Source organism: Anomaloglossus baeobatrachus, chromosome 4, assembly GCF_048569485.1.
Source record: "Anomaloglossus baeobatrachus isolate aAnoBae1 chromosome 4, aAnoBae1.hap1, whole genome shotgun sequence".
In the NCBI taxonomy this organism is placed as follows: Eukaryota; Metazoa; Chordata; class Amphibia; order Anura; family Aromobatidae; genus Anomaloglossus; species Anomaloglossus baeobatrachus.
Window position 1 is genome coordinate 529372607 of NC_134356.1, and position 11413 is coordinate 529384019.

Here is an 11413-nt window from a genome sequence, read left to right on the forward strand (position 1 = left end):
TATAGCTCAATCCCCGAAGAGTGCCTGTGGCCCAGATCCCCATTTGGCAGAACAGGAATATCAGCAAACTGCCGCCTGTTTAAGCACCGTGGCAGGTACTGCCATAAATGTTACTGGCAACTAGACGGCACAACTATTTTATGCCAGCAGCAACATTCTCCGAGAGGACCGTGGCCGGAGTGAATACATGCACCAGCCATGGAAATCGACCAGGCCCCTTCCCCTAAATCCTAGGAAACCTGGAAAAAGAAGGCGTCCTGAACCGGACTAATGACCCCTGTCTGTTCCACTGTTGGCTGATGGCCAAGTTAAAAAAAGAGCTAGTTCCAGAGCCCTTTTGTAAAGGAAGGAATCGGGGCCAGTCAGGTCTCCATTAGGACCCTTAGTTGTGCAGGAAACCACGTTGGCTGAAAGAGGCCCTAAGGTGAAAATTTTTACAGGAAAGGAGATATTGCCAGATAGGCCTGGTTTTTATTTCCCCCCTTCAAGTTTTGTGCTTATTGTGCTCCCCTCTGCTGGATTTGGAGAACTTTGAGCCCTCTGGGTTGTAGGCGTATACCCCCTCAGACAAGGACTTGCCCCTTGCAGCTCTCAGGAACTGTGCTCCAAACTGCCGTTTGAAGTTTGCCTTCATGGACTTTGCCCATTTACACCCTGACAATATAGATTTTTCCCTAACCAACCCCTGAGAAACTGTGTCCAGTCCAGTGAACCGTGAGTGGAGGATGACCCGATGCACTGGCCAGGTCGGGATGTGTTTTATTTTTTATGGATGAATAGTTTTAAGGACTGTACCACCACCTTTATGGCGTCTGGCGAAGTACTGTGCCCTTGGACTGGAATGGTAACTGTTGGCCTACAGGCCTGTTTTTAAAACACACCAGTGACTATGTAAGGGGAATACATGAAATAGCAGAAACTGCTGTGTGAATACTGACTTGAAAAATCCAATAGCTATATGCAAGGGTGAATATGTGAAAAATGGAATCTGCATTACTGCCATGAACATATGAAACAAGAGAAATTTAGCTACTGAATTGATCAATGCAATAGAGCCCCAACACTACGCCAAAGTATTTCTCTACGTTGGGGTCCCTAGCTTGTGTGTGTCCTCTCATGCAGTTAAAAAACCTACCGTGTATGGGAAGCTGAGACCCAGGCTATTTATGCGTATGATATGGATTGGCAATAGGTGTGGTTGGGGAGGGTTCACAAACGAACTTAGACTGGTGTTCCAAACGTTATTCCTATTTTGTTAGTATTTTTTCGTTTGTGAACCCTCCCCAACCACACCTATTGCCAATCCATATCATACGCATAAATAGCCTGGGTCTCAGCTTCCCATACACGGTAGGTTTTTTAACTGCATGAGAGGACACACACAAGCTACGGACCCCAACGTAGAGAAATACTTTGGCGTAGTGTTGGGGCTCTATTGCATTGATCAATTCAGTAGCTAAATTTCTCTTGTTTCATATGTTCATGGCAGTAATGCAGATTCCATTTTTCACATATTCACCTTGCATATAGCTATTGGATTTTTCAAGTCAGTATTCACACAGCAGTTTCTGCTATTTCATGTATTCCCCTTACATAGTCACTGGTGTGCATACCTTATCTCCCCATAGTGATGTTTTTTTTAGGTTTTTGCACCCAGTTCGGACTTAGACTGGTGTTCCAAACGTTATTCCTATTTTGTTTTTAAAACACAGACTTTGTTTGTTCAGGAGATTTAGGCTTGTCCGGCCTGAAGAAAGAAAATGTTAAGACCCCGAAGAAGAAAAGACTAGATAGAGATATATCTTGGTTTTATGCCTGATTTTATTGTGTTGCAGATTTCTACATGACCAAAGATGGTCACGGTTAAAGAAAGGTGGAATGTATGAAGGTGGACTGTGCCGTGCAACCACCTGAAGACCTCTATGTTTGTATTAATTGAATACTGTACATTTATATGTGTAGTAATGATAAGAATTGCTATCAGCAAAATGCAACATTGTTTAAAACGTGTGTTCAATAAAGCATGTAAAGTTTAGAACTGTTGTGGACTCATCTGTAGTATATAACATCGCACGGTGTCAACAAGATCCAAAACTGCCAGCTAATGGCTGGGACATCCCGCTGCAACCAGGTAATACCTCCACACGCACTCCACTATACATGCTTTCCCACCTGTCTGTAACATGCTGGGGCTGGCACAGGACTGCATCCCTCACCCGAATATACTGGCCCTGGATACATTACACTCCGGCAGCCTCTGTGACCCACACTCCTCTTGCACTTTGAAAGCAACCGCCGCAATGCAGGGTATAGTTGCGGCCCACACACAGCCCGCACTCTGAGGGTATGTGCCCATGATAATTTATAGCAGTGTTTTGGACACAGCGTGTTTCTGCTGCATCCAAAACGCTGTATTATACAATAGAAGCACAGTGGATGGGATTTATAGAAATCCATGCAAACTGTGCTTCTTTACACCACAGCATAAAGTAACGGCTCTTAGAGCAGCAGCATGTCAATTTATGCTACGCAAATGCGAGTGTTCTCCACAAGGAGAATAGACGAAAAGACCGAAGCGCCCCAACGCTGACCATGGGCACGGGCAGCTGTAGTTTCCTGCGGAGGACACTTACGACTCCACAGGAAAGGACATGCTGCTTCCAGGATGAAATGTGTCCTGAACATGTGCACTGACACTGAAAATAAAAGTTGCTGCCGGAGTGCGGAGCAACCCGCACTCTGGCAGCATTTCAACTTTGAAGGCACTGCCGGACTGTCTGAATGCGTGCCATCTGCTGGCAAAAAAACGCGTTCTTTTAGCCAAGAGATCCCGATTTGGTGCTGAAATTTATATACAATACTGCATCGACTTTTTGCCAAAATATGCAGATTTAGTGCAGGAATTTGTGGTATAAATTTCAGCAACAAATCTGCATCTCCTGGCAAAAAAACCCCTCAGTTTTTATGCAGTTTCCTGCCAAGAGATGCAGATATAGTACAGAAATGTCTCTATCTAGATGTCCCAGTAGCTGTGAACTCAAGGAATGTTAAAGGCTCTCTTAAAGGCTCTCTCACAGCAGCTGTCAACCTGATAACTTTAAGGGAGACTTTAAGAAAGCCTTTAACGTTCCTTGAGTTCCCAGCTGCTGGGACATCTGGATGCTGTGAACGGGCACCAGAGTTCAAAGCCTCCAGGTGTCCCAACAGCTGGGAACGCAAAGAAACTTAAAGGCTCTCTTAAAAGCTCCCATAAGGTTTACGGGCCTCACATAGTACATAGTTTGGGGTCAGTCCCCTTTTATTGTGCCACAGCATACACATGGACCCATTTGAGCTTGGTGGTCCATTATGTAATGTTTCATGTTCGTTTAGTGTGTCTTTTTACAGAATGGACCTAGGTCTTTTTACATAAATGCATTAAAAGTTATATTTTAAGTCTTTTTCTGTGTCATACACCTATTTGCTATTGTGTTATACTAACTTTTGTGGTGTCGGGAATCTTTATTCCACGTACAGTGGTAACTTGCTATTTAGTTTATACTCTCAGGAGCTGACCTTTCAGAATTGGAAGTAACGCTGTGACTGAAATATCTAACTACCCATATATGTACAGTTTTACTTAAAGTAGTTGTCTGGTCTCAGAAGAAAAGTCTAATGTGACGGTGTAAAAAGTGAACAGTGTCAATATTCCTTTATATTTACCATGTGTTTGGGCAGTCTCGTGACTGCATGTATGCAACTTACATACTTGAGATTACATGCAGACTATACTCCTGCACTTCTCTCAATTCTCTCCTATTGAGTGAAGCCGGGTGAGACTAGTCGGCACGTGACCACATGTTTACAAACACAGGATCGCCCACCTGAACATTGAAACAGAGAGATCATGTGACTGCTGACTTTTCCTCTGATGCAGGGCAAACTATAAGACACTTTACCTGGCACTGGTGATGTCAAGCCGCCCCTTCTTCCGTAGAAGTTTGGCAAAGTCCCCGCAGCGCATGTATTCCATACCAAGAAAGAGACTGTTCTGTAACATGAAATGAAGCATACTTGTATATGCATTTATTATACATTATAGACAAATATACATTGGAATATTTAAACCCTTAAGTAATGACAGATATTTTCTGTCAAAAGTAGGTGTCAGTTCCTGCATTATGATGGATATGCTCATCATGAACTTGAACTGTCACTGTGCGGAAACACAGGGACAGGTCCACGCCGGCAGCAGTCACAGACAGCTACCAGTACGACTAGTGATGTGGTGACCAATTACAGCTGCCCCTGCTCTCTGATCAATGTGATTGCTTAGCCAATTTGACTAACATACTGTATCACAGCATGTGATCGGCAAAAGTTCAGAGATCAACTTAGCTGACAGCTGCACTCCAGCAGTAACAGCCAGCGTCGGTGACAGCACCGCTACAGGCTAATTTACCAGACAAATACTGTGATTAATAGCAATCACGGCATTTAGAAGGTTGTGAGGGAGCTCAGCACAATAATGGGGAGCTAACGGTTGACATGGCACTCACAGACCAAACAATGACCTCCTGCTTTGCCAGGTATGATGGCCTGTTAGACTCAGCCATGACATAGTTCTAACAGGCATTCTGCCTGTGTAATCTGACAGCTCTGATGCATTGAAATACATGACAAATAAAAGGAAAAGTCATATAGAGGGACTAAGTGAGAAAAAGTCATGAAAAATTAGCAAAAATTTTACCCCCCCAAATAAAGAACAACAAATATTACACCAATAAATAGACACGTTTATGTATACTTTATTGATTTTTATAACGTAAAGTGAAATACAATTTTTACAAGTTATGTTGACAACAAGCAAAATAAGACACGTTTATGTAAAAACAAAAATAATCAAAAAATACACATATTTGGTATTGTCACATTTGCATCAACCTATGCTTTTGCATCATAAAGCTTAACAAAAATGTAATAAAATGTGTCAAAAAGTCATATGTGATTAGAATTGGTATACCGAAGATAGCGTCCAGACGTTTGTCAGTACTGTAGCGAGGCGAGCCCGCTAAATTTATGAGGTGCATGTATACAGAAGTACTAGCTGGGCACAATGTATTGGGCACTATAATAAAGTATTTGCAATTTTCAGTTTGCAATGTGCACTGCGTACTTGTTTATGGAGTCAAAATTGTCATTGCATCCGTAGATGAATTCTCAGAGGCTTAACATCCAAATTGTGGTAACTTGTTTTTTCTTTCTTCTGTTCCGGCACTAAAGGGCTCTGCAAATGGAGTGCAGAAACTATTCTAGAAAAATCTGTGTTCCAAAAGTCAATGGTCACTTGCCATGATTAGGAGATGTTGTGTAACCAATTACTGGGCAATTTTTACCTATTTTCCCTTGTGAAAATGTAAAATCTGGGGCTAAAACAATATTTTATTGGTAAAAATATTTTTTTTTTCTTCATTGCTCAATGAACATTTTGTGAAACACCTGTGGTGTCAATATGCTCAATAATTCCCTCATCCTGGGCCCATCTCGATATATTTGTCCCCATCATGATATATATGTTTATATGTCCCCCATCCACGTATACATGTTCCTCATCCCGGGCACATCCTGGTACATGTAAGTTCCCCATCCTGATACAGTATATATATATATATATATATATATATATATATATATACTGTATGTCCCTCATCCTGGGCCCATCCTGCTATATATGTCCCCCAAACTGGTATATATTTCTCCGTCTTGGTATGTGTGTTCCTCATTCTGGGCCCATTCTGGTATTCAGTATATATGTCCCACAATCGGGGCATATCCTGGTATATGTATATGTGCCCCATCCTAGGCCCATTCTGGTATATATGTACCCCATCCTAGTATATATGTCTCACATTCTGGTCACATCCTGATATCTATCTCCCATATCCTACTATATATGTCCCCCATCTTGGTGTATATGCCTCCCAATCTGGCACTGCATTTTAATACATGAAAAATGATTCTATTACCTTTCTCATTGCTTCCCAGCACACAGCGTCCTCTGCTGAAGCTACAACTGAATTCAGTGTGCAAGTGATGGGCAGCGCATGACGTCACTGCCAGTCACAGGCGCGCCTACATTAGCTGTTGGCCTCTGTTTGGCCGGCAGCTTGTTTTCCTGTGCAGGGATCTGACTGGTTTCTGTGCAGAAATATATTTCAGTTGAATGCGCATCTTTTGTTATTTTTGTGAAAAATCAAAATTTGGACTTCAGCAACATTTTGATTGGAAAAAACGTAATATTTCAACATTATAAAATTCTGTGAAGCACCATTGGGTTCTGTTTAAATTTCTTCAGGGGGTTTAGTTTCCAAAATTGGGTCACTTTTTATGGGATTCTGCTGTTTTGGCACCTTGGCAGCTCCGCAAATGCTACATAGTGTCCAGAAAGTATTCCAGATAACTTTTCATTCCAAAAATCAAATAGCGCTCCTTCCCTTCCTAGCCCTGCCTTGTTCCCAAACAGTAGATTCCTACCACATATGGAGTACTGACAAACTCAAGAGAAATTACATAACAAATTGTGTGATAAATTTTGACCTGCTATCCTTTAAAGGAGAAATTTGGGGATAAAGCAACATTTTACCCTTGAAAAGATGAAAAATGTGAGGCTAAAGCAACATTATATTAAATGAAAAATATAATTTTTAGTTTATTTTCCAGCTTGCATTAATTCCTGTGAAGCACCTAAAGTGTTAACAAACCTCTTAAATGTAGAACACTTTGAGGGGTACAGATTTTAAACTGAGGTTTTGTTTGACATGTTCTGACGTAGTTCAGCTAATTTGTGTAACTCCGCTGCCACCACTGATTAGCAGTTTGCTGATAATTATCAACACTACATTACACCACTAATTATCAGTTTCTTGCGTGCACTGTATATTATAATGCACAATGTACACAATAAGCTGCTAAAAAGTGGTGTTAGTGGGGTTATACAGAGCTCAGCATTCTGAGGAACGCTACATCTACAGCAGAGAAAACAGGAATGTTATCAATACTGCATGACAAGCGGTCTAGTAATTCCCTTTAGGCCTCCTTCACAAGTCAGTGTTTCAGGTACGTGTGGCTTCCGTATTTTTCACACATGACACACCTACCCATTATAACCTATGGTGCTGCTCACTTGTCCGTGCGCCATCTGTGTGCTGTACGTGTTTAATATTAAAAGAATAGGAAAAGGTTTGTGATATCTTTATTTCTTTAGACATACTGGAAAAACATAAATGGCACACAGATGACACATTGATGGCACATTGATGGCACACAGATGACACTGGTGGAAAACACTGACGATGAGAGAAGGAGCCCTTAAAGAGGCTGTTCAGATTTAAGAAAAAAGCTTGCTCTTCCAGAAATAAAGTGCTGTCTAACCATGGGCTGTGCTTGGTATTTCAGCTCAAATACATTCAAGACTATACAGAGCCATTTTGCTCTGAACACTAATATCTTCTATATCACCTCTGTACTGTTTGCCCCCTGCCAGAGGCATCGGCCATTAAGCAGTGAAGCTTTTAACACAAGCAGTGACATTTGGTAAAGGGGTTTTCCACTATTATGATATTGATTACTCAGCCTTAGAATAGATCATCAGTATCAGATTGGGGAGGGTCTTATCAGCTGTTACCGGCTCCTTCAAAATTCCCATGTATAGATTGTAAGGAATGAATATTGTTTAGTGGTCACTGATGGGTACAGCAGAACAGCTTCTATTGAGATGAATGGGTCATCAATATCAAACCAGTGGAAACCCTTTTAAGGCCCTGTGCGCACTTACCGGATTTTGCAGCGGATTTTCTGTGGATTTGTTGCATGTTTCGCTGCAGAAAATGTTCATAACATCTCTGCAGTGAATCACCAGCAAAACCTATGGGAAAAAAAAATCCTGTGCGCACTAGGCGGATTTTGACAGCTGCATGTTTTGCTGCGGGATTCCCGCAGCAAAAACAATTGCATGTCAATTCTTTTCCGCACATCGCTGCAGGATTTCACTCCATTGACTCCAATGTAATCGTGAAATCCCGCAGGGAATAACGCAGGCAGCAAATTCTGTGCGGTTCACTGCGTTTTCCTGCGTTATTCCCTGCGGTATTTCGCGGTTTACCTCCGGTAATGTACATCGCTTGCCTGCGGTTTTGCAGGGAAGTGATGTCATTACAGGAAGAGGAAGCAGAGCAGAGAGTAAACACACAGAGATCACAGACAGACACAGACACACACAGACATAGAACACAGACACAGACACATAGAACACACATAGAAAGCAAACGGAAATATAGAAAACAAAGCATGTGGGCTCCGCTGTATATTTACTGTCCAGCCGAGGTAAGCACACAGCGGCGGCCCGGTATTCTCTGGCTGGGGAGGGAGAGGGGCAGGGTTAATGTCCCCCGCCTCACTCCCCCTCCCGCAGCCGAGAATATCAGCCGCAGCTGCCTCGGCACTGTCGCATGCATTATGCGGCAGTACCAGAGTGTCCCCGGCTCTTTTTGCTGCCGTGTAGCAGTGGCAGTCAAGGTAATACAAGGAGTTAATGGTGGTGGATCACCGCCATTAACTCCAGGCTTGATCATGGCAGCATCTATGAGACAGCTGACATGATCAACCCGTAAGTAAAGTGAAAAAACACACACCAAAAAATCCTTTATTTTAAATAAAACACAAATAAGCCTCGTTCACCCTTTTATTAACCCCTCCCGAAACAAAGCTCCGACGTAATCCACAGCTCCGGCGTCCTGCGATGCTTGCATCCAGCCGTCACTGACACAGACACTGCTGAATGCAGCCTCGCAGCGAGACAGCAGAGGTAACCACAGGGCATTTCCCACGGCCGGTATTGTGAACTCACTGCCGACCGTGGGAAATGCAGAGTGTGCTCACAGGGACTATCCCTCTATCTATCTATCTATCATCCTTCTATCTATCCCTCTGTCTGTCTATCTATTCTTCTATCTATTCTTCTGTCTATTTCTCTATCTCAGAATGAAATGACTTTTTTTTTTTTTTCAATGTGCTTTATTGCATTGAATGCAATAAAGCACATACCAACCCGCACGCAGCAAAACCACGGCAATACCGCGAACAATACCGCGGTAAAACCGCGGCAAACCGCATGCGGTTTTCGGGTGCGGTTTGCCACGGTTTTTTACCGCGGGTGCGGTAATCTTTGAATACCTGCGGAATTTTCTTGAGAACATTCCATTTTCCAGTGCGCACAGGGCCTAAGGCTGGGGTCACACCAGCAGGTTGATTATACAAATCACACTGTTCACACTGTATGCAATCAGAGTATAATCAGAATGTAATGTTACCTTGGTCTGGAATGAGAAGTCTGCGTGGACAAGGAAGGGGCTTCCAGTTGCCAGCTGAAGAACTCGCCTCTCCACCATGACATCCTCGTCATCACCAGCTGCTAGCAGGGCTCTCTTGCTGATGATCTTAACAGCAAATTGTTTGCGGGTTAAAGTATCTTCCGCCATCAGGACTTTTCCAAAAGCTCCAGAGCCGATCGTATGATGGAATAGTAATCTCTCTTTGATGGAAGGAGAGCTTGTGCTGGAGGTGGTTGGCCGAACACCGCTGTATCCTATCGGGGGAGATAAATGGGATACATTACTTGGCTGTACATTATTCACAATGAGGACATCGTAAGCTCTAAGTAAAGCTTTTGCATCATGTGAGTTGTCAAAACATTGAACAATGTGAACATTTAAAGGGTTTTTCCAGAATGACACTTATCACTAGAGGTAAGCAGATATGGCGAGATTCAAGTTCGCCAAATCGCATGGATTGTACCGGAAAATTTTGATTCACAGTGAATTTATTCTCTATAAACTCAAGTCCTTTATTAACCCTTGGAGTATTGAGAGCCCTTGGACATAAGAAACATAAGATATAGAAAAAAAACCCTACTAATACCACACTGCTTACTGTCTCCTGTAGGTCCTTGGTCCTTCTTCTCACCGCTGGTGCGCGGGGTGTCTTCATGCTGAGCCAGGACTTTTGGCCGCATACACAGGAATGCCCTGGGTACTCCGTGAGTACACGTCCTAAAGTCATGGCGCACTTCATTATGTCACTATGTGCGCTTCACCTTACAACAAGCCTTCTAAACCAGTCTAAACCAGGACTTTTGGCTATGACTAAGCCTGTGATGTTTCTGTGCATGATGGCAACTCTGTACAGGAGATCTGAAGAGGTGTTTTACCATGTTGTACCTCTCTGTAGGATCTTAATAGCTGTGTATGTTTAATCTGGTGCACAACGCTAACCAGAAATGCTTTCTGAGTGTTTCCTAACACTAAAGTGCCCCAGGCTCGCTATAATACGCCTCCACAACACCTTCTCTGTACTTTTGAGTGATGACTGCAGTATACATTTGGATAGATTCTACAACTGTCAGTCAACTGCCACAACACATCAGACTCTCGCCTACCTTGACAAGCTTCAAAAGGAACCTGAAGACCCACCTCTTCCGACAAGCCTACAACCTGCCGTAACCTTCAGTCTGATGTAGTGCCGCACAATTAGCTCTTTCCTCACCTACTGTATCCTCACCTATCCCTTGTAGACTGTGAGCCCTCGCGGGCAGGGACCTCTATCCTCCTGTACCTGTCTGTGTCTTGTATTGTTTATGATTATTGTACTTTCCCTATTATGTATACCCCTTTCACATGTAAAGCGCCATGGAATTGATGGCGCTATGATAATATAATAATAAAAGAGCAAAGGTGTGGTAAAGTGTTCACTGCAGAATGCCCAGAGGTCCGGGGCAGGGTGCACCAGAGAAAATCTACAATTTTCTAATTCGTAAAACCAAAAGAAAAAAAATGAACAAAGATCTGACAAATACTAATAACTTTATTATATTATATGACAGAAAAGGTTGTCTGGAAACAACTGAGCATCACAAATTAGTACAAAACCTGTAGGAAACACATAATAGAAGGGAGTTTCAGGCTGCATGGGCATAAATAGCAAGGTAAATATTGATGAGTCAATGTAAATAGAAAAATAGGTAATAGACATAAATGACTCATTAAATATCACACATCACATAGTTAAGCCTAAATAATAAAACAAATACAATGCTGGTAATAAATATAAAGTGTCAAGTTCTGTGAAGTAGGTGGTATAAAAGGTATTAGGCTGATACATTTAAACAGTATAGGAAACACTAAGTCATTATGGTGCAGACCAAAGTGGCATGTATACAGAGTATAAAAAGTATTGCCATGTGTCTTGCAGCACCAGCAGAAATGTACATGAGACGCCCACCCCAACGCATGTTTCGGCGTCACCTTCTTTAGGGGGACTGCAGTAGACATCTGGATTGATGCTACAACAGTCACTGAAGAGCAAAGGTGTGGTAAAGTGC

At 42.6% G+C, this 11413-nt stretch overlaps 1 long non-coding RNA gene across 1 annotated transcript in view; it reads left to right on the forward strand.

Moving 5' to 3' along the window:
• Positions 1 to 10755, forward strand: part of LOC142301785 (uncharacterized) — a 72646-nt gene extending 61891 nt beyond the window's left edge. The window contains exon 3 of the long non-coding RNA XR_012752880.1: positions 9979 to 10755. This is a non-coding gene — a long non-coding RNA (uncharacterized LOC142301785). The remainder of the gene's footprint in view (positions 1 to 9978) is intronic.
• Positions 10756 to 11413: the final 658 nt, after the last annotated feature.